The following is a 23,720-nucleotide window of genomic DNA, read 5'->3' as shown; positions in this document are numbered from 1 at the left end:
GAGGTCAGGCCGGGCGCCGTGGCTCACGCCTGTAATCCCAGCACTTTGGGAGGCCGAGGCGGGAGGATCACGGGGTTAGGAGATCAAGAACATCCTGGCTAACACCACGAAACCCTGTCTCTACTAAAAAATACAAAAAAATTAGCCAGGCGTGATGGCGGGCGCCCGTAGTCCCAGCTACTCAGGAGGCTGAGGCAGGAAAATGGCGTGAACCCGGGAGGCGGAGCTTGCAGTGAGCCGAGATCGCGCCACTGCACTCCAGCCTGAGCGACAGAGGGAGTTGCCGTCTCAAAAAATAAATAAATAAAAATAAGTAGTCAAAATGAACTATACTTTTACCCAAGAACTTTCTTTGCACTTGAAATACTGATTTCGTGAAGCACGCTTTAAAACATAAGTAACCATTGTTTAAATAATCCAGACAGCTTAGTCAAAACCAAAAGCCCTCATTGTTATGTTAAAGAGCTCCAGTCTTTTAACTTTGAACTTCCAAGCCTATGTAAGAGCCCTAAAAAACCAAACCAAACCAAACCAAACAAAAAAACTAAGTAAAGCCAAGTTGAGAAAGCACTGGGAAAGAAGGCTACAAGAAGGTGCTGCAGCTAGGCACGGTGGTTTACACCTGTAATCCCAGCACTTTGGAAGGTAGAGGTGGGCGGGTCACCTGAGGCCAGGAGTTCGAGATCAGCCTGGCCAGCACGGTGAAACTCCGAAACTCTGTCTCTACAAAAAATAAAAAATTATCCAGGTGTTGTGGCACGTGCCTGTAGTCCCAACTACTTGGGAGGCTGAGGCACGAGAATTACTTGAACCTGGGAGGCACAGGTTGCAGCGAGCCAAGAGCTCATGCCACTGCACTCCAGCCTGAGTGACAAAGCGAAACTCCGTCTCAAAAAATAAATAAAAATAAGTAGTCAAAATGAACTATACTTTTACCCAAGAACTTTCTTTGCACTTGAAATACTGATTTCGTGAAGCACGCTTTAAAACATAAGTAACCATTGTTTAAATAATCCAGACAGCTTAGTCAAAACCAAAAGCCCTCATTGTTATGTTAAAGAGCTCCAGTCTTTTAACTTTGAACTTCCAAGCCTATGTAAGAGCCCTAAAAAACCAAACCAAACCAAACCAAACAAAAAAACTAAGTAAAGCCAAGTTGAGAAAGCACTGGGAAAGAAGGCTACAAGAAGGTGCTGCAGCTAGGCACGGTGGTTTACACCTGTAATCCCAGCACTTTGGAAGGTAGAGGTGGGCGGGTCACCTGAGGCCAGGAGTTCGAGATCAGCCTGGCCAGCACGGTGAAACTCCGAAACTCTGTCTCTACAAAAAATAAAAAATTATCCAGGTGTTGTGGCACGTGCCTGTAGTCCCAACTACTTGGGAGGCTGAGGCACGAGAATTACTTGAACCTGGGAGGCACAGGTTGCAGCGAGCCAAGAGCTCATGCCACTGCACTCCAGCCTGAGTGACAAAGCGAAACTCCGTCTCAAAAATAAATAAATAAATAAATAAATAAATAAAGAGGGTGCTGCAAAAATGTCCTCCTTGTAGCACACACTGCACTATCAACAGCTTGCTCCATCACCCATCTTAAGCACATGGGGTCCCTGGAGGTTGGAAACAAGGCAAGAGTGTTGGCTTCCCAAGGATTTAAACTTACCTAGAAATCAAAAGACTAAGGTAATATGTGTATAAAAAAGACAAAAGAAGCTGCAGTTAAATCCACATTTGGCATCGTGGCATCATAAGCCTGGAAAGCCCTGAAGAGAGAGGGTACAGGAGACATCATGCTATATATGACTAAGGATTCCTGGGAACTGGGTCCAGGTAACCATTCATCACACATACTTTTCCTTTCAACATGGCCTACTCTGATAAGCGCAGCATTCCAAGACAGTGTAGCCACAGAACCTAAACCTTGCTGACACTGATGTCCTTGGAGACTAGATCACCAAGATTTCATCTTCTTACCAGCAAAGACAGAAAACTACCCTTGCCAAGTAGAGCACTGTAAAATACTATTAAATCATATTTAGTTTCCAGTGATTAAGACAGCAAATTACACTGTGTAATGTCACTTCCTAAGTCAAATCAATTGTAGAAATAATAAACATGTAGAATTTCTTTCTGACCCCTGCATCTCCACTCTAGGGTAACCAGTTTTTGAGAGCTTCCAAGCATACCTTTACCACTAGATTCAGCTTACTCATAAATATCTTAATATTCAGAAATTTATTTTAGTGACAAAATTTTAATTCTTTTTTTTTTTTTGAGACGGAGTCTCGCTCTGTCGCCCGGGCTGGAGTGCAGTGGCCGGATCTCAGCTCACTGCAAGCTCCGCCTCCTAGGTTTACACCATTCTCCTGCCTCAGCCTCCCGAGTGGCTGGGACTACAGGCGCCCGCCACCTTGCCCGGCTAGTTTTTTTGTATTTTTTTTTAGTAGAGATGGGGTTTCACCGTGTTAGCCAGGATGGTCTCGATCTCCTGACCTCGTGATCCACCCATCTCAGCCTCCTAAAGTGCTGGGATTACAGGCTTGAGCCACCGCGCCCGGCCAGTTCTTTAGTGGCCAGTTATTTTTGTGAGTGACGAAGCAATAGGAATATTTCTCTCACAAGAGAACCTAAGTGAACCCCAAATAAGTATTACACATAATGTTTGTGTATAAAATATAAGCTATATTTTTAAAATACATGAAATTCTGTGTTTCAAGAAATTATGTACTACTAAGACAACTTTTCAAACAAAGCAATATTTAATTCATTTGTTCATTCAAAAAACATTTATACACTTGCCCTAGGGCTATATGTTCCAGATACAACATTGAATAAGACATGATTCCTGCTCCCAAGAAGTATCTAAGGCAGACAGGCAGTGTGCAATTTCAGTCTTCCTTTTAAAATTCAGTCGCATTAAAATGTCACTAAAGAATAGCTGGGTATGGTGGTATGCGCCTGTAGTCCCAAGTATTTGGGAGGCTGAAACAGAAGGATCACTGGAGACAAGGAGTTCAAGGCTGTGGTGCCCTATTATTGCACCTGTGAATCCACCGCACTCCAGCCTGAGCAACATAGCCAGATCCCGTCTCTAAAAAAACAATGTTACTGAAGGATAAAATAGTATGTAATTCATATTCTGGAATAAAAAATTTTGCTTACATCTTGAAGGCTGGGTGTAGTGTCTCATGACTATAAACCCAGAATTTTGTGAGGCCAAGGCAGGTGGATTGCGTGAGCTCAGGGAGTTCGAGACGAGGCTGGGCAACATGGTGAGACCCCCATCTCCACTAAAAATACAAAAAAATAGCTGGGTGTGGTGGTGCACGCCTGTGGTCCAGCTACTAGGGAGGCTGAGATAGGAGGATCCTTGAGCCTCGGGGGCAGAGGTTGAAGTGGGCTGAGATCATGCCATTGCACTCCAGCCTGGGTGACAGAGCAGGTCCCTATCGCAAAAAAAAAAAAAGTTAGCTCATTCTTCCTCCTATATTAATATATGGTTCATGGAGAAATATTCAAATTTCAAAATTCTTTCAAAGGATGGCAATGTATATCTCCATTCCTTAGTATCATAACTAGGCACTCCAGAGCTGGGAATTAGTGTTTAGGCAATCAAGACCTAAATTATTTGTAGTAATTAGATGTGACACAGTTTCTAGTAATACCACTGATCTGATAAAATTTCAACTGATAAACTGCAATGTTTTCTTCCCTACCCCCAACTAAAATGCATAGCTTTTAGTTCCTCCCTTAAATTCTTCCCAGTTGGGCCAGGTGCGGTAGGTAGCTCACGCCTGTAATCCCAGCACTTTGGGAGGCCAAGGCAGGCAGATCACTTGAGGTCAGGAGTTTGAGACCATCCTGGCATGACCAGAGACATGGTGAAACCCTGTCTCTACTAAAAATACAAAAATTAGCCAGGCATGGTAGTGCCTGCCTGTAATCCCAGCTACTCAGGAAGCTGAGGTAGAATGCTTGAACCCAGGGCAGGGGGTTGTAGGGGGTCAGGGAGAGGTTGCAGTAAGCCAGTAACTCATGCCACTGTACTCCAGCCTGGGCAATGGAGCGACTCCATCTCCAAAAAAAAAAAAAAAAAAATTATTTTCAATATACCATAGTCAGAGCAAAAATCACCCGCCTAGAGTTCTTTACCTACCAGGCTAAGATGGAGGCTCCAGGGCTACTTTGAGAATTCTTTTTTTTTTTTTTTTTTTTTGAGACGGAGTCTCGCTCTGTCGCCCAGGCTGGAGTGCAGTGGCTGGATCTTGGCTCACTGCAAGCTCTGTCTCCCGGGTTAACGCCGTTCTCCTGCCTCAGCCTCCCCAGTAGCTGGGACTACAGGCGCCCGCCACCTCGCCCGGCTAGTTTTTTTGTATTTTTTAGTAGAGACGGGGTTTCACCGGGTTAGCCAGGATGGCCTCAATCTCCTGACCTCGTGATCCGCCCATCTCGGCCTCCCAAAGTGCTGGGATTACAGGCTTGAGCCACCGCGCCCGGCCGAGAATTCTTCTATTGAATAAGCTCCAGTACTCCTGGCCTCAGATGAATATAGCCTAGGATGACTTTGCTCATATCCTCACCTTCCTTTTCTAGCAAGAGACTCCCAGGTACTTCACAGCACTTAATTAAGTGGTAGGCATCTCAAACATGCCCTTTAGCAGCTGTATCTTAGCATTCTTCTGTCTCCAAAATTTTTAGTCTTATGAAAAATCAGGGCCTAGCATTGTGGCTTACACCTGTAATCCCAGCACTTTGGGAGGCTGAGGTGGATGGATCACTTGAGGCCAGAGTTCAGGATCAGCCTGGCCAACATGGTGAAACCCTGTCTCTACTGAAATAAAAAATTTGGTGGGTGTAGTGGTGCATGCCTTTAATCCCAGCTTCTTAGGTGGCTGATGCACAAGAATCACTTGAACCCAGGGGGCAGAGGCTGCAGTGAGCTGAGATCGTGCACTGCACTCCAGCCTAGGTAACAGAGCAAGACTCTGTCTCAAAGAAAAAAAAAAGAAAAAAAGAGTTTGAAAAATCAAATTCCTTCAATTGCAAAATTAATTTCAATGAATCAATTGAAACTAACATCAACACCATAGACAGTATCAAAATCACTCCTGATGCACTTGTTTTTTGAAATACTTTGTTTTGAAGGCTTCCAGTTTTTGGTATCATTATATATCATTCAATCAAACAAGGAGCCCACAGGAGAACTAACAAAATTATAACTAAACAACTAAAGTTGAAGAAATATCCAGGAGGCAAATTGTGCATCTTGGCAGCGACAAGTTTAAAAAGAATATCACTTCCCCTTTGGGAATTTATTCCAGGTAGCTATAACTTCAGCTGGCACATTTTCCCCTTGTGGCTACTGCCACGAGCTTTAAAATACCAAGGTCTTAATGTCGCACTTTAAAGACATGCTCACATAATTACTCGTATTAGCAGAAGGAATTTTTAAAAATGTGTTCACACATTTGTCTTCTTTAGAGTGTGTACTCTGAGGATAGAAACAGTTTCCCTATCCATTTTTGTATTGCTAATATCTAGCACAAATTTGGCACCCAATAAATGTTTGTAAAATGAAAATAAAAGAAATTCAATAAACTCATTTTAAAAACATTAAATACCTACTGTGGTAATAGTACTATAGTAGAAATTACTGAAGGACTTCAAAGAATTACATAATATGATTCTTACTTTTAAGAATGCATAGGGAGGCCGGGCGCGGTGGCTCAAGCCTGTAATCCCAGCACTTTGGGAGGCCGAGACGGGCGGATCACGAGGTCAGGAGTTTGAGACCACCCTGGCTAACACGGTGAAACCCTGTCTCTAATAAAAAAAAATACAAAAAGCTAGCCGGGCGAGGTGGCTGGCACCTGTAGTCCCAGCTACTCGGGAGGCTGAGGCAGGAGAATGGCGTAAACCTGGGAGGCGGAGCTTGCAGTGAGCTGAGATCCGGCCACTGCACTCCAGCCCGGGCGACAGAGCAAGACTCCGTCTCAAAAAAAAAAAAAAAAAAAAAAAAAAAAGAATGCATAGGGAAAGGACGAGGTGGCTCACACCTGAAATCATAACAATGGGAGGTGGAGGAGGGAGGATGGCTTGAGCCCGGGAGTTCTAGACCAGCCTAGTTCTAGACCAACATAGTGAAACCCTCTCTCTACAAAAAATAGAAAAAATTAACTGGGTGTGGTGGTGGATGCCTGTAGTCCCAGCTACTTGGGAGGTTATGGTAGGAGAATTACTTAAGTCCAGAAGATACAGGTTGCAGTGAACTGTGATTGAGACACTGCACTCCAGGCTAGGTGACAGAGTGAGACCCTATCTCAAAAATAAAACAAAACAAAATAAATTTTAAAGCATCTAAAAAAAATGCATAGGGAGAATGCCCTCAGGTTGGGAGGACAGACTGTACCAATTCATTCATTCACTCACTCATTAAAATATGTATCGGCCATTACTAGGCTACGGTATGAAAACAGAGATAAAGGACAGCTTCTATCTTTAAGGACCTGCTAGTCTTAAAAACAGATGAGTAAATTAATGAAATAGAGTATGTTGCCTGCTATGCTAGAGGAAGACACTGCTAGAGGAGCACAGCAGAAAGACAATTAACCCAGTCAGGGAGAAAGGATCGGGAAAGCCATTGCAGAGAGGATGAAAACTTAATCTTTCGAAGGATGATAAAGCTGGTGGGGGGTGGGGGAGGAGTGTACTGCAAGCAGAAGAGAATAACACATACAAAGGCACAGAGGCACAAAAGAATGTGGTATGGAGTGAAATTACAAACAGTTCCATATGACTGAGGCCTTAGCTGATATGGGAAAGGGGCAGAAGATACTGAGGGGGAAAAAAGGCGACCAGGCGTGGTGCTCACGCCTGTCATCCCAGCACTTTGGGAGGCCAAGGTGGGCGGATCATGAGGTTAGGAGTTTGAGACCAGCCTGGCCAACATGGTGAAACCCCGTCTCTACTAAAAAAATACAAAAAAAAATTAGTTGGGCATGGTGGTGGGCGCCTGTAGTCCCAGCCACTCAGGAGGCCGAGGCAGAGAATCACTTGAACCCAGGAGGCAGAGGCTGCAGTGAGCCAAGATCGTGCCACTGAACTCCAGCCTGGGTGACACAGCGAGACTGTCTCAAAAAAAAATAATAAATAAAATAAAAATAAAAGGCAGGAGGTGTATCATGAAAGGTCTTATATGCCTTCAGTAGTTTGAAGTTTATCTTTGAGGAAGTGTAGACCTCATCCTGAAGGCTATAGCCTATTAGTGACTCAGGTAGGAGAGAAGCATGATTAAATTTGGATTTTTGCTGCCAAAAGCTATGACAGCAGTGGAGAAGTAGAGGCAGGAAGAACAGTTATAAAATGACGGTAGTGGCCACAGGGATTGAGGGGAAAAGGACAGATCCTATAGACAATAGGAAGCAAAATGGACAAGACTTTGATATAAAGGTTTAAGGGAGTGCAAAGAATCAATAAAACACTTGTGGATGTCTGGCTTAGGTTGATTAGGTTTATGGTGGTATTTACCAAGACTGGGAACACAGAAAGGAGACAGGTTTAAAGGAGTGGGAAGAGAGATCATTTTAGACGTCTGAATTTGAAATGTTTATCCACGTTGTCTAAAGGGTATAATGATCTGAAGAAGACACATCTGACTAATGAATATATGAATGCTGAAACTGTGTATGAATTCAATCACCCAGGGAAAGAATATAGTACTGAGAGAAAAGGAGGGTAGATGGCAGAGCTCTGAGGAATACCTATATACTTAAAAACATACAGGCATGCCGGGCACGGTGGCTCATATCTGTAATCCCAGCACTCTAGGAGGCCAAGGCGGGCGGATCGTGAGGTCAGGAGATTGAGACCAGCCTGGCCAACATAGTGAAACCCCGTCTCTACTAAAAACACAAAAAATTAACTGAGCATGGTGGTGGGTGCTTGTAATCCCAGCTACTTGGGAGGCTGAGGCAAGAGAGTCGCTTAAGCCCGGGAGGCGGAGATTGCAGTGAACCGAGGTCACGTCATTGTACTCCAGCCCAGGGGACAGTGCAAGACTCTGTCTCAAAAAAAAAGGTTCATTTTTTTTTATTTTTAGTAGAGACGAGGTCTCACTATATTGCGCAGGCTGGTCTGAAACTCCTGAGCTCAAGCAATCCTCCCAAAGTGCTAGGATTACAGGCATTAGCCACCATGCATGGCTCTAAAAGTTTTAAAGAATGCAGCTCTGAAGGAAATAGATCATGAAGGTAATGAGCAATGGCTGATTAACAGTAATAGGGAGAGGCCAGGTGCAGTGGCTCACATCTATAATCCTAGCACTTTGGGAGCCTGAGGCAGTGGGATATTCCAGGAGTTTGAGATCAGCCTGGCAACACAGGGAGATGACATATCTACAAAATAATTAAAAATGTATTAAAAATGTAGCCAGGGCTGGGCACACTGGCTCATGCCTATAATCCCAGCACTTTGGGAGGGTGAGGCAGGCAGCTTGCTTGAGTCAGCAGTTCAAGACCAGCCTGGGCAACAATGTGAAACCCCATCTCTACAAAAAATACAAAAATTAGCTGGGTATGGTGGCTTGTGCCTATAGTCTCAACTACTCGGAAGGCTGAGATGGGAAGATCACCAGAGCCCAGGAGGTCAAGGTTGCAGTGAGCCATGACTGCACCACTGAACTCCAGCCTGGATAACAGAGCGAGACCCTGTCTCAAAAAAAAAAAGAAAAAAAAATAATAAGGGATGGAGAGGTGGGAAGAAAATCAGATGCAAGGATTGGAGGATTGGTAAAAACTGATTAGGCTCAAAAGGGGTAGCCACACTAGGGCCAAGATATAAGACAAATGAAATATCAGGACCTTGTTAATTCTAGTATGGTATGGTCAAAGTGAATGCAATGAACACAAACTGCTACCATTGGTTCTCAAATGTAGAGAAGGCATTAACTGTAAAGTTTATTCTGGAAATGGTATATATAATGAACTAGAGTAAGAAAGACTTAAAAAAAGGGGGACCAGATAGCAGGCTACAGGCATAATTCAAATATGACTGTCATTCAATCATTCAATAAGTATTTACTGAGTATTGCCAGGTACTGTTTGACTCTCAAGATACATGTAAAGAACAAAATTCCTGCCCCATGAAGCTACAATCTAATGGACAGACAGAAAATAAAACATATAACAAATAAATAAAAGACACTAGGGGCTGGGCATGGTGGCTCTCGCCTGTAATCCTAGCTACCAGGTAGGCTGAGGCAGGAGGTTCACGTGAGCCCAAGAGTTTGAGGCTGCAGTGAACTGACTGAGCCACTGCACTCCAACCTGGGTGACAGGGTGAAACCCCATCTCTAAGAAGAAAAAAGACATTAGGCCAATAAGAATTGACAGGAGTAGGGGGTGGGGAGGGGTTAGCTGCGGGGTTATGTTCACTAGGGTGGTCAGGAAAGGCTTCTCTAAGGTAATGGTTTACCAAAGACTAGAAATCCATGAGCCACAGGCTAAATTTGGCCCACCGCCTATTGTTTGTTCTGCAAATTAAAATTTTAAAAAACTTTTAGTCATTTTTTTAAAGTCAAAAGAATATTTTGTGTATATGAAAACTATATGAAATTCAAATTTCAGTGTTCATAAATAAAATTGTATTGGAACATGGCCAGGTTCAATTGTTGATGGACAGACGGTCCCTGACTAACAATGGTTTGACTTACAATTTTTGACTTTACAATGAGCTTGTAAGTGTATTAAATGTATCTTTGACTTATGACAATTTTGATTTATGGGTTTTTCAGGATGTAGCCCCATCGTAAGTTGGGGAGCATCTGCATTGCCTATGGTTGCTTTTGCACTACAACAACAAGAGTCGAGTAGTTTCAACAGAGGCCATCTGGCCCTTTGCAGAAAAAAACTTGCCAAACCTGGTTAGACCTAAATGAGAAAAAGTCAGACATATAAAGACCTTGGTGGAGTAGTGTTCTAGCCTGAGAGCAAGTGCAAAGGCCCCAAGACAGCAACAGGCACAGCATGCCTGACAGAAAAAGGCGAGTGTGGCTGCACAGCAGAATGGATGAAAATGAGAAGAGACAGTGCTCGAGAAGTAGGCTTGACCAGAGGCCAAATTACGTGTGGCTTTGTTGGCCATAGTAAGGAATCTGGATTTACCCTAGCAGTGTGGGGAGACACAGAGGGGTTTAAAGTGAAGGAATAGGATTTGATACCGGAGTTTACTGTTGCTATGTGAGGAACAAACTTTAGTGAGGCAATAACACAAGCAAGTCCAACCAAGAGACTATAATGGGAGACTCTCAGGTTTTGGTAGCGAAGTTGTTGAGAGGTAGTTGAATTTAGGGCTGATTTTGCATGTAATGCAGACAGAATTTGCTGATGGGATAGATGTGGGATGTGAATAAAACAGAGAAATTGATGGTAACTCTTACATCTTAGGCCTGAGCAACTGGATTTTTGGTGGAATAATTAAGAAACGAAGAGACTGGGAATGGAAAAGGTTTGAGGGAGAAAGTCAAGACTTTTTAGATATGGTAAGTATGAGATATCTATTAGGCATCCAAGTGCTTCAATGGATATGTGTTTCCTTGACTATGAAATGGGAATAGTAGTGATACTTCAGACAATGGTCATGAAAGTTAGGTGAGATAATTCATGTGAAGTGCTCAGAATAAGCCTGGCCCACAATAAACACACAGTAAATATTAGCCAAATGGAAATATCAAATAGGCAGCAGGCTATACAAGCCTGGAACTCTGAGAAGTCATTAGTGTTAGAGAAAAAGGTTTCTTAGTTCTCAGCGTATAGATGAGGCCTGGATGAGATGACCTAGGAAGTGTGTGTAGACAGAGAAGGCAGTGAAAAGTAGACTCCTGGGAATCTCAGACATTCAGGAAGAGTTAAGCAGAGGAGGGAGCCATACAGAATACTGAAAATTAACAGCCAATGAGTTAAGAAGAAAAACAGGTGAGTACAATGTTAAAAAAAAAATCCAAGAAGGGAGTGGTCAGCTGGTTCAAATGCTGCCAAAGGGTTTAACAAGATGAGGACTGAGAATCATCTATTCAATCTGGTAAAACAGAGCTCCTTGAGGACCTTGGTAAGAGCTACTTCAGAGGCATCATGGGGATAAAAGCCCAACTGGAGTAGTTGGGGAGAGAATGAAAGGTGAGAAAGTAGAAACAGCAATTACACACAGCACATTCAAGGAGTTTTGTTGTGAAAAGGGAGAAAAGAATCAGGTAGTAGCTAGAGGTGGACGTGGGGTCCAGCGTTTTTTTAAAGGATTATATTAAAGCAGATAGTTTTATATGGTGATGGGACCAATCTAGTTGTGAGAGAGAAATTGCCTATGCAGCAGGAGAGATGAGATAACTGCAGGTATAACCCTGAGTAGATGAGAGAGGATGGAATGCAGAGCTCAAATGGAGAGGTTGGCCTTAGATAGAAGGGGGCACTTCAGCCAGGCACGGTGGCTCACACCTGTAATCCCAGCACTTTGGGAGGCCGAGGTGGGCAGATTATGAGGTCAGGAGTTCGAGACCAGCCTGGCCAATATGGGGAACTCCTGTCTCTACTAAAAATACAAAAATTAGCAGGGCGTGGTGGTGTGCGCCTGTAATCCCAGCTATTCAGGAGGCTGAGACAGAAGAATCGCTTGAACCCAGGAGGCGGAGGTTGCAGTGAGCTAAGATGGCGCCACTGGACTCCAGCCTGGGCGACAGAGTGAGATTCCACCTCAAAAAAAAAGAAAAAAAAAAGAAGGCGGCACTTCTTTGATTGTAGAAGGTAGCAGAGTATGTAGTCACATTTAAATTCCATTTTAACAGGAGGGAAAAAAGTTGTTTTGTTTTTTGAGACAGCATCTTATTCTGTCGCCCAGGCTGGAGTGCAGTGGTATGATCATACCTCACTGTAGCCTCCAATTCCTGGGCTTAAGTGATCCTTCCATCTCAGCCTCCAGAGGAGCTGGGACTACAGTGCTCACCACAATGCCTGGTTATTCTTATTCTCTTATAGAGAAGGGGTCTCACTATGTTGTTCAGACTGTCTTGAACTCCCGAGCTCATGCAGTCCTTCCTCTTCGGCCTCCCAAAGTGTTGGCATTACAGGCATGAGCCACCATGCCTGGCTGAAAAAGCTATTACATACTTTGAGAACATTTAAAATCTCCTGATTTAGAGCCAGACATAGTTGTGTGCACCTGTAGTCTCAGCTACTTGGGAGGCTGAAGAAGTAGAATCGCTTAAGCCCAGGAGTTCAAGGCTTTAATACATGATGATTATGCCTGTGAACAGCCACTGCCCTCCAGCGCAGGTAACATAGTGAGACTTCATCTCTTAAAAAAACAAAAAGCAAACAAACAAAAAAACCCCTCCTGATTCACATATTACATTCTTGGTATAAGACAACTGACTCAAGAACCACTAAATCCGTAAATGAAGAATAGCTGAATTGCTTCCAATGACAATTCTGTTAACATTAGTTCTGAGAGCTTCAACCTTCATATTATCAATTTCCAAAGTATCTTGCAAAGTATTAAAATAAAAATGTGAATACTTATATTCCTGCTATATTTTAAGGTGAGCTCATTAAAAGAATGAGAGGCTAGGCATGGTAATAATAATCCCAGCACTTTGAGAGGTCAAGGCAGGATGACTACTTGAGCCTGGGAGTTTGAGACCAGCTACACAAGATGGTGAGACCCCCATTTCTACAAAAAAAAAAAAAATTCACTTTGGGAGGCCAAGGTGGGTGGATCACCTGAGGTCAGGAGTTTGAGAACAAGCCTGGCTAACATGGTGAAACCCTGTCTCTACTAAAAACACAAAAAATTAGCCAGGTGTGGTGGCACACGCCTGTAGTCCTGGCTACTCAGGAGGCTTAGGCAAGAGAATCACTTGAGCCCAGGAGGTGGAGGTTGCAGTGAGCTGAACTTGCGCCACTGCACTCCAGCCTGGGTGACAGGGCAAGACTTTGTCTCAAAAAATAAAAGAAAAGAAAATTAAAAATTAGTCAGGCATGGTGTTGTGAGCTTATGATCCCAGCTACTCAGGAGGCTGAGGAAGGAGGATCCCTTGAGCCCAGGAGTTTGAGGCTGCAGTGAGCTGTGTTTGTGCCACTGCATTCCAGCCTGAGTGAAAGAGCAAAAACCTGTCTCTTAAAAAAAAAAAAAAAAAAAAAAGAATTAGATAGCAAGTGCCATGAGGGAAGGGACATCTCCAGTAGTAGAGCCCCAATAGCTGGTCATCTGCCTAGAATACAAAAGATGTTCTTTGAAAGATGAATTAGATTTTTCAATTTTTATTTCTTACTTTGTAATGCAATATTTATGATGGCCATTTGTAGGAAGATGTGCCTCTTTGCAGGTACTTTTTCATTATTTGCAGTAGAAAAAAAATGCAGTGATACTTGTAAATAATTTCCAAAAGCAGAATATAAAAATAATGCTGCTCAATCAGTAAGAAAAGTATAATATACCCAAGCATAGTCAAATACACAGACATCAAGGGGCAAACTTCTTAAGCCAAAATGGTTAATGAAATTCCACCAGTCAAGAAATGTACGCTGTTAATGAACTGACATCATATTCTCTTATGAACAGATTGTCAGGGGTAGGAACAAGGGCAGATTCTCTCTGGTTATTGGTGCATCAAGAGAACAATGATTATTTGAATGCATAACAGATAGGAAGAGATTTAAACTGTTTAAATATGATCTCTGCCTGATATTGAGAAATGTTAACACAAAAAGGTCACTTAGGATTAAAGAGCGCCAAGACAATAATTCTCTGTTCTTCAATAACAACAGAAGGTAAAAATTTCACCCACACAAGAATGAAGTCCAGTTTTCAAATATTTAATTCAATTCTACCTAGCAATTGTCACCTAAGAAACACAAATGCTACTCACTTTGTAACTAGAGAAATAGGTACTACCCATCATCCCCACTCCATGTCAACAAGAACAAGCAGCAAAGATGCTGAAAACAGCAAAGCAAATGAAACAGGTGAACTCCACCCATCCTGCTTCAGAAGAAGAGGTAGTCACAAAGTAGCTTATTTGTCTTTAAAAAAAAAAAAAAACACAGCAAAATGAATGCACTACTTCAGATAGTAAACTATTCTGATTCCTGGCAATGCCCCAAATTATTCTGCAGAATCTTTATTAAAAAAACTCAAAAAAGGTGTATTCCCAGACTCCTCAGGTTCCAAGTCTGAACTGATGTATCTACTTGCTAAAGCAGAAAAAATAAGCCCACTTAACTGATTCACTGTAGAAAATTAAGTTAAGCATCACAATCACAGGGTTTATTTTTCTCTAATAGGAAAGTACCATAAATGACCAGCTTGATTTGAATAGGCTAGAAAAATTAAACAAACACCAACTTTATTTTCAGATATGGTTCTTTTTATTATAAGAAATTTTGGTCCCCCATATGACAAGTTTAAGTGGTTAACTTCATTTTGAGCCACATTCTCATTCAACTACAAACTTCTACTATAAAACTCAGTTTTTTTCTTCCGTTTGTTGTTCTTATCCTGGTGCAAAAGTCATGTTACATCTTTCCTTCTGGGAAGATGGGCTGTTGAATGACCAACAGTAACGAGAGTAACACTGAGGAATCCACAACTTCCTTCCTTCTAAAGGTAAACAGGGTTATCTCTCCGTAAAGTCAGTTTGCTGAAGGAGCAGTGTAAAATTAGATGACAAAAATGAACATTCTTCTTGGCAAAATAACACCGAAGCCTCCAAGTCGGCCAATACAATTTTTTTCTTGTTTTTTGTTTTTTTTTTTTTGAGACGGAGTCTCACTCTGTTGCCCAGGCTAGAGTGCAGTGTCATGATCATGGCTCACTGCAGCCTCAACCCGTTGGGCTCAAGCAATCCTCCCATCATAGCTTCCCGAGTAGCTGCGACTATAAGGCGCAGGCCACCATGCGTGGCTGTTTTTGTTGTTTTAATTTTTTAAATTTTAAATTTTTATTTTGTAGAGATCAGGTCTCATCAAGTTGCCCAGGCTAGTCTTGAACTCTTGGCCTTAAGCAATCCTCTCACCTCAGCCTCCCACAGTGCTGGTATTACACTTGTGAGCCACTGTGCCCAGCCCACCAACACAATTTTGACTTATTATTTTTTAGGAATATTCAAATATATGAGTTGGGAAATTTTGTGTTCTTAATATTTTGTAAAACCAGTTGGTCTCTTCTGGCTACCACATCATATTTGGAAGTTTGCCATCACATTCTGAGAAGCCCACATTAGGTGGCATTAACCTATTAAAAAAAAGAAAGTCCCTGGTATTTTTTTATTACTCCAACACTTGAATCTCTCAAGTAGAACAAAGAATCATAAGAGAAATTGTCTTTGCTTTTATAATGCCGTTTTCTGAATTTATACAAGCAGTTTTTTGAATTTTATATCTGTTGTTTACTGAATGTATGACAAGCAATTAAAAGTTATAGGGAAAGTATGAATTTGTTCTACTTCCAATTCCCAGAGTTTCTCAAATGACATCCAACTTTATAATTAAGGAGTCAAACTGCCCTTCACTTTGCCAACAATTGCAGAATTCCTGCAACAATCCAGCTTCACCTATGAACTACAGGCATTTTATGAGACTGGTTAAAAGTAGAGACCATTTATTATATGCAACTTAAAAAATACTTGATATACAACTAATCTTAAATCTAGTATCAGTTCACTTGAAAGAAGGAATTCATACACAATTCCAGTAGGAAATTCAAAAGTCCTAAAGCTTCAATAACCCAATGAAGGTTTTGGAGTTAAGAGTTAGTAGGAAAACTGGCTGGTGGTAATATCAGCTCTGCCTAGACTTTTGGTAATCTACATGAATAATCCCAATTCAAGTTTTCATTCTGACTGTACAGGAAATGCTTTCTGCAACCCAACATATCTAAAAAGGTTTCATTCTGAGTGATGCAAGCCCTCTACATAGCCTCAAAAGCCAAGGGTCAGAGGCTTTTATAATACTAACATGAAGCAAACTTATATTAGTTTGGAAATGATTAATAAGCATTTGTTATAATGTATCCACAAGCAGTGACAGCCTTAACAAGAGCTATTCTGAACCATACCTCTTTAAATGACAACTGAAAATGAACATAAAAGCTACAAATACTTATTTGTTTCCTATACTGATACCACACCTACTATTTTCCTTGGTTTCTCTTGATGTTTAAGATTTCTCTCTTAGCTCCACTTACAAAATTTTTATTCTCCTATAAAGTCACTACAAAAACCATTACTTCATAAAGAAATTTCTCTGGAAGCTTCCTACTGAAAAGTAATTATTGCTTCGAGGAGCTGAATAAGAATTTATTTACTGATTCACAGAAGGAAAAGGTAGCTTGAGAGGTCATTTTATACATATATAGGCAGGACTGTACTTTAAAAATATACTTCCAGAGAAGATAATAAAATTATTTTGGCAACCTTTTTATCATGACTATAATGACAACCATCATTACCAACAAGTTCTTTACACAACTAACCCTTATTTCAGTTTAAACCTATTTTCTCTTATTCTGCTGTCAGTGGAGCTGGGAAACCGCTGGTTACCATTCCTAATAATGGATCCATTCATGTTTTTTGAAGAGTTATTAAGTTGCCTCTTAACCTTTCATTCTCTCAACCTTTCCTCATAGGACTGACTTCCAATCATATAATCATCTTTTGAGTCTCCTCAGAACCGTCTCCAAGGTCTCCTCATCCCTTTTAAGTTGAGGAACCTAGAAATGGAAACAACACTCAAGTAAGGGGATGATCAGTGCCAAGTATTATCTACATAAAAGATAATGCCATTCCATCAGGATACCTTAACATCGCTTTCAAAACCCAATCAGTACCTTTACAAAAATGTCCCATCATGGCTACTATGGTTTCCTTTGCCATACTTAAATTAGTATTTCTTAATGATTAGTCCAAATATTCTGTTCGTAGTCTTAAGTTCTCCTAGTTTATGTAATGTGTCCTAGCAAAGTATTCCTAAAAGTTATATGTAGATCAGATTTTCAATTCAACAAATACTACATAAAAAGTCACCATTATAAAAAACATAAAACATAAATGATGACTTAAAAATGGCCCATGTCTTAAGGGAGTCACTATCTAATGGGACAAAGACACATTTCAAAAGTATCACAGCATAAGGTATACTGGGTTAAATTCTTTAAGGGTAATGTACAAAACACAAAAAGAAAACAAGAAAGAAGTTGAGTTTCAACTAGCAGTACAATCTGTGAAAACATGGAAGAGTTAGGATCTGGGGATCTGAGTTGAACCATGGGAGATGAGTAAGAAGCCCAAGACAGGTCAAAATGGGAAAGACTTTAAGGCAAAGGAGAGGCTTTAGCAAAGGTACAAAGGCAGATAAACAAAGACTGTGGAGAATACCTAATAGTTCAGTAGTCCAATGTGGTTGAAGCAGTAACAATGTACATTCAGGAGACACGGTTCAAAATTTAGAAATACAGGCTAGCAAGATCATACAGGGCTGAGAATCTTAAATTTTATATTCAGTGAGAAGCCAAAGGATTTTAGGAATAAAGTGACATAATCAGATCTGTATTTAAGAAAACCATTATATTGTGTAGCACTGTGCGGGGTGAAAAGATAGGTGGGAAGACCAATGAGAAGATTACCACAATAAACTATCCAAAAGTAATGGAAATTTAAACTAGAACAGCAGGAACAGAACAGCAAGGACAGAGGAAAGAAACACTACAGTAAAATAATGGACAAGACTCAGAAATTGATTGGAGGGGAGTGGGAAGAGAAAGGACTTAAAGATAGCACAGTGTAGAGAGCAAGAATCAACTTTCAAGCAAGATGTAGGTTCAGATTTAAATTCTAGCTCTGCCACTTACTAGCCATATAACTTAAAGAAAATTACTTAACTTGTCTGTGCCTCAGTTTCTGAGGTGTATTGATGGTTTCTGATGGTGTATTGAGTACATTAGCAAATCTTTTCTTTTCTTTCTTTTGAGACAGAGTCTCACTCTGTCCTACAGGCTGGAATGCAGTGGTGTGATCTTGGCTCACTGCAACCTCTGCCTCCTGGGTTAAAGTGATTCGCGTGCCTCAGCCTCCCAAGTAGCTGGGATTGCAGGTGCGCACACCACCACACCTAGCTAATTTTTGTATTTTAAGTAGAGACAGGGTTTCACCATGTTGGCCAGGCTGGTCTCAAACTCCTGACCTCAAGTGATCTGCCTGCCTCGGCCTTCCAAAGTGTTGGGATTACAGGACTGAGCCACCCCACCTGGCCTGCAAATCTTTTTTTAAAAAGAGTATGGCAAAACTGTACTTTTCTTCTTTTTTTTTTGGGAGACGGAATCTTGCTCTGTTGCCCAGGCTGGAGTGCAGTGGCACAGTCTTGGCTTACTGCAACCTCCACCTCCCAGGTTCAAGCGATTCTCCTGCCTCAGCTTCCCGAGTAGCTGGGAGTACAGGTGCCAGCCATAACGCCCAGCTAATTTTTGTATTTTTAGTAGAGACAGGGTTTCACCATGTTAGCCAGGCTGGTCTCAAACTCCTGACCTCAGGCAATCTTCCCACCTTGGCCTCCCAAAGTGCTGGGATTACAGGCGTGAGCCACTGCGCCTGGCCCAAAACTGTACTTTTCCTCCTTAAACACACTACTCTTAACTAGTTACCCTTAAACTCTAATCTGCTTTTGCCGGGCGCGGTGGCTCAAGCCTGTAATCCCAGCACTTTGGGAGGCTGAGAGGGCGGATCACGAGGTCAGGAGATCGAGACCATCCTGGCGAACACGGTGAAACCCCGTCTCTACTAAAAATACAAAAAAACTAGCCGGGCGAGGCGGCGGGCGCCTGTAGTCCCAGCTACTCGGAGGCTGAGGCAGGAGAATGGCGTAAACCCGGGAGGCGGAGCTTGCAGTGAGCTGAGATCCGGCCACTGCACTCCAGTCCGGGCGACAGAGCGAGACTCCGCCTCAAAAAAAAAAAAAAAAAAAAAACTCTAATCTGCTTTTGACCATTCTGCTCAAGTTCCAACCCTCAGAAATTGCAACCTACAATTCAGCATTTCTTCTATAATTAAATGGTTACTTGCATTGATCTCTGTAGACCAGCACTCATTCTCCTCAAGTTGACACTTAAGAACAAATGTCACCAAGTATAGACTAATGGATCTGAACCTGGAGCCTAAGAACCCTGAAGAGCCTCAGAGCTGTTGTAAGGAACCACCAAGTGCTCTCCTCATAAAAAGATCAGGAACACTAGTTATAGAGACAACAGGTAGCAATCCCATTATAGCTGCCTTGGCCTGATAATGAGCAACTCATGGAGGCACTGTGTTCCTTGGTATCTTACCTGCCTATTTACCATCTTGTTCTCTTTCTTCTTTTTTGCCGTATCTCTAATATGTTTTAGTTGGACACTAATGTTGTTACCAAGATAGGTGGCTGGCCTTCAATTTGGTTCTACCTAGCTTATAGAAGAACTTGACACTCAAACTAATATCAAGAACATTCTAAGATTATAGCCCTCAAACAGGTGTACGTATGCATACATATACAGGTATAACTCAATGTAATAAAAACCAGTTATTTTGATGAAAAAAAAAAGATTATAACCCTGCTTCCCTTTCAATCTCTTGGTTCTAATAATTAGGGCTTCCTATGTGCCAGGCAAAGTGCTAAGTGCTTACATTACATGCATGATCACGCTTAAGCCTCATAATAAGGCTATGAAGCATGAGTACCCCTGACTTACAAATGAAGAAACGGAGGCATGGAGAGGTCCAAAAACTTTTCTGGTTGGGTGCAGTGCTTCACATTTGTAATCCCAACACTTTGGGAGGCTGAGGTGGGGGGACCACTTGAGGCCAGGAGTTCAAGACCAACCCGGGCAACATGGTGAGACCCCCATCTCTACAACAAAGAAAACAATTAGCTGAGTGTGGTGGCGCATGCCTGTAGTCCCAGCTACTTAGGAGGCTGAGACAAGAGGATTGCTTGAGCCCTGGAGGTTGAGGCTGAAATGAAATGTTTGTGCCATTACACTATAACCTAGGCAACAGAGCAATACCCTGTCACAAACAAACTGAACAAAACACAAAAAAAACTTTTTCAAGATGGCTGAGCTTAGATTTGAACTCAGGCAGTTTAAATCCAGAGCCCATGGTCTTAACGACTCTTAATTACTGTGCTATACTGTCTCACACCAGTACAGATTAGATTATGAGATTCTCCCTTTCTTCGGTAAAGGCATTTAAATATGCACAAATAAAAAATCCTAGCCAAAGAGATTACAAAAGGATTTCCTCATTAGCTAAGCTTAAAGAGATGTTATCCACAAGGTTTTACTGCTTATAATTAAAGGCAATAATCTAGGGACAATGTTTGTGTTTGATCTAAAAAGTGGTCAATCTTCATGGATGGGCAGAGGTTGAATATGGGCAGGTGTAAATATTTCTCTAGGTGTAGGATATTTATTAGAGATAACAATTAACTTCTCCCTAGTTTTTAGAACTGAGGTAGTATAAAGGAGAGCCTAAAGAAAAAACTTTTCTCTAAAAACACTTCTCACAAGTAATATCACTCTCCTAATTCAAGACAGAAAGCTACCATTACATTGATGCTGTAAAATGAGAATGAAACAATGATGCCTCAGCAAAGCATAGATAATACAAGTGGATCTCTCTAAAACAGTATGTTAGAAAGATTCATAGCTTTTGTTGCTGAAAGACATCAAAACATCTACACCCAAACATTCCAACAAAACACAAAACCAGAAATGCAAGAAAATGGACAAAATACTATATATGGAAAAACTCCATCTCCTGAAATAGATGCCACTGGACAGATGCTACCCAAAGGTACCTCACAGGGTACTGCTGTAGCAATAATTAAAGGTAAGATATCTGGGGAAATCCCTTCAGTCTATTTGTCAAATAGAAAAACAACTACTCATTTCAAGGGAAGGGGAATTTTCATACACTGCACAGAAAACTGCCAACTAACTCATATCTTTGTTGTTTCCTTAAAACTAAAACTCATTAGGGCAATACGTTCAATTCAACATCTGAAAGTTAAACCAAGCTTGGCCTCTTAGAAGTTTTAGACTAATCCTTCAAGAGGATTTATATCATCCACAACAATTACAAATCACATAACAAAATTCTTCTTTCAAATGTCTTAAGTCTTTAGAAGCAAATGTCTGGCAGCAGCTACAGTCTCATGGTTGGCTTCCCCTGGTGTGTAACCTGACAAGGTAAAAAACTCATTGAAATATTTAACAGTGGTGGTATGGATTTCTTTGGATAGGTCAAGAAAAGCAGCTCATCATTTTAAAAACATAAAGAACCATTTTATGGGAAATCATTCCCTCAGTCCAAGTGTCTCTGTATTTCCTTGGGGCTTTCTCAGAGACTTTATTGAGGGGGAAAATGAAAAGGCTAACAAAAGGACCCCTTTTTTCTCCCTATTCCCAGCATAATCTACCTCAGCCACAGGGCCAGTACCATCCACACTGTCATAAATGCCAGCAATTAGAGAATTAGGCCATAAAACCACCCACTCAGGTATAAGAGTGCAGGCCTCCAGCTTTATTTAATGCATGCCATAAAAGATCCTGTACTTCCTTCTTCCAGGCCTTCTTCAACAACCAATGAAATGACAACAACAACAACAAAAATAGCCCTTTGTCTGCGTAACCTCATACTGATGTGATCAATGAAGCCATCTGGGTCCAGGTAAAGGATTTAAGATTCCTTTTTCTTAATAAAAGGTAGCATATTCTCTAGCATGCCACATGTAGATCTAGTAAAGAACATACTGTATTTTGAATACGAAGGTCCTGGAAACTAAAGTCAAACTACTTTTTCCAGAAAAGCTATTTTATCTTATTCTGAAAATACTCTAGAAGCCTAGACAATTCTTGAACTTCTCAAGAAATACTGGAGCCTGCAAGGGTATTCTTAATTAACTCAACAATTTCCAGAACCTCCTAAAGTCTTTCTAATCAAAAGTTAATTCAGATCTCAAAGCTAACTTTAATTCAGTCTGTGTCTCAAAGCTGATACAATCTAGGAGCAATCAATAATTTCATCTGATTGTCTTGTCTTCAACAACCTCGGAGTCCACAAAAATCACAAGTCTGAGATTTACTCCATGACAATATTTTAGTCATCAAGCTTCATAAACCAGTCTAGATAAGATCCAAGGAAATACTTTGTAACAGTGAACTCTGTGGCATCCTCTTTCCTACTAGTGCCTACAGGGTTAAGAATCTGATTAAAATGTAGGTATGTCATGCCAGACTCATTAGTAATTTAACCTTTCTTAATCCCTGAAAATAACATATGCAAACAAAGGAAGGTCCCATCCCAGCAATCCTTGAGTAAATTCCTCCCAAAGTAGTGATAGTCACAAAGCTTCCCCCTTCTCAAAGGTCTATGCCATTGGGCCCTCCACCTTGGCAGAGGAAGAATGGAAGGAGACAAGATATTCACAAAAGGCCCGATTGAAGGCCTTCAGTTAAGTGCTAGAAGGAAGCTGAAGTTCTGTGCCAACGCTAGTGGAATGTGGGCAGGCACAAAGAGATCTTAATTAGGAGACCTACAATTAAAACACAGCGAGTTTCCAAAAGAGAGAGGCACTGCAGTCTGTTATGCCTCTGAGCAAGCAAAGCACTGTTGCCACCCCCTCTAGCCACAGGGTAAGGGAGGCAATTGGTATAGAGTCTGCACAGCTGCCCTCCGGAAGGATAGCTCCAAGGTGAACAAAGAAATGAGAATTAAGTCAAGATGGGAATAGTTTCTCTCAACTTCCAATAAGAAGACAGATCACTGTTGTGTGAATGATGATGTCCTCCAGGAGTATGTGCCTTAAGATAATTAAATGGAAGTGAAAGATGGGGACATGTCATCTGGCTTTCAGTCACAGAGGAAGAAAAGTTCTAAAGACTGAATTTCTAATGCTCAGTATAAACCATTTCAGAATATATTAATAACTACTTCCTATGAAGCAGGCACTATCACTTCAGTTTATAAATACATTGATGTACTGAATTTTTCTTTTCATTCAAAATTCACACACCTAAAGGAATACACCACCTAGACTGAAAATAACTTCTCTTTTGGATAGTCTGGCATTCACAACAAAGAAAACACATTTAGCCAAACAAAAGGGCCTCTAAACACCAGATAATGCCTGGGATTCTGTAGGTTCTCAGAACTATGTGTTTTTAAACTTTATCCTCATTTTTCTTATAAATGAAACTGGTCAACTTCACCAAAGTCCTTATGTTTTTTCTACACAATGAAAAATTTCCAACTTGAAATTTCTCCTCCTAATAATAATGCCAGTTATACGGGCAAAGGTATGATCTGATACTAAAAATTACCAGCCGGGTGCGGTGGCTCACGCCTGTAATCCCAGCACTTTGGGAGGCCGAGGCGGGCGGATCACAAGGTCAGGAGATCGAGACCATCCTGGCTAACACAGTGAAACCCCGTCTCTACTAAAAATACAAAAAATTAGCCGGGCGCGGTGGGGGCGCCTGTAGTCCTAGCTACTCCGGAGGCTGAGGCAGGAGAATGGCGTGAACCCACGGGGCGGAGCTTGCAGTGAGCCGAGATCGCGCCACTGCACTCCAGCCTGGGCGATAGAGTGAGACTCCGTCTCAAAAAAAAAAAAAAAAAAATTGCCAAACAGAATCCCAGCTACTCAGGA

The 23,720-nt window shown here is 41.5% G+C and overlaps 1 protein-coding gene and 1 long non-coding RNA gene across 9 annotated transcripts in view; one reads left to right on the top strand and one right to left on the bottom strand.

The window, feature by feature from the left end:
- Window positions 1-23,720, bottom strand: part of KMT2A (lysine methyltransferase 2A) — a 94,857-nt gene that overhangs the window by 66,356 nt on the left and 4,781 nt on the right. The window lies entirely within an intron of this gene.
- Window positions 10,444-21,734, top strand: LOC117081440. The gene is made up of 3 exons (XR_004436165.1): window positions 10,444-10,534; window positions 21,188-21,258; window positions 21,638-21,734. It is a non-coding gene; the product is annotated as an uncharacterized LOC117081440 (long non-coding RNA).

This window comes from Trachypithecus francoisi, unplaced genomic scaffold, assembly GCF_009764315.1.
Source record: "Trachypithecus francoisi isolate TF-2019V2 unplaced genomic scaffold, Tfra_2.0 Lachesis_group8, whole genome shotgun sequence".
Lineage (NCBI taxonomy): Eukaryota > Metazoa > Chordata > Mammalia > Primates > Cercopithecidae > Trachypithecus > Trachypithecus francoisi.
This window is presented reverse-complemented; position numbering and strand designations above follow the sequence as displayed.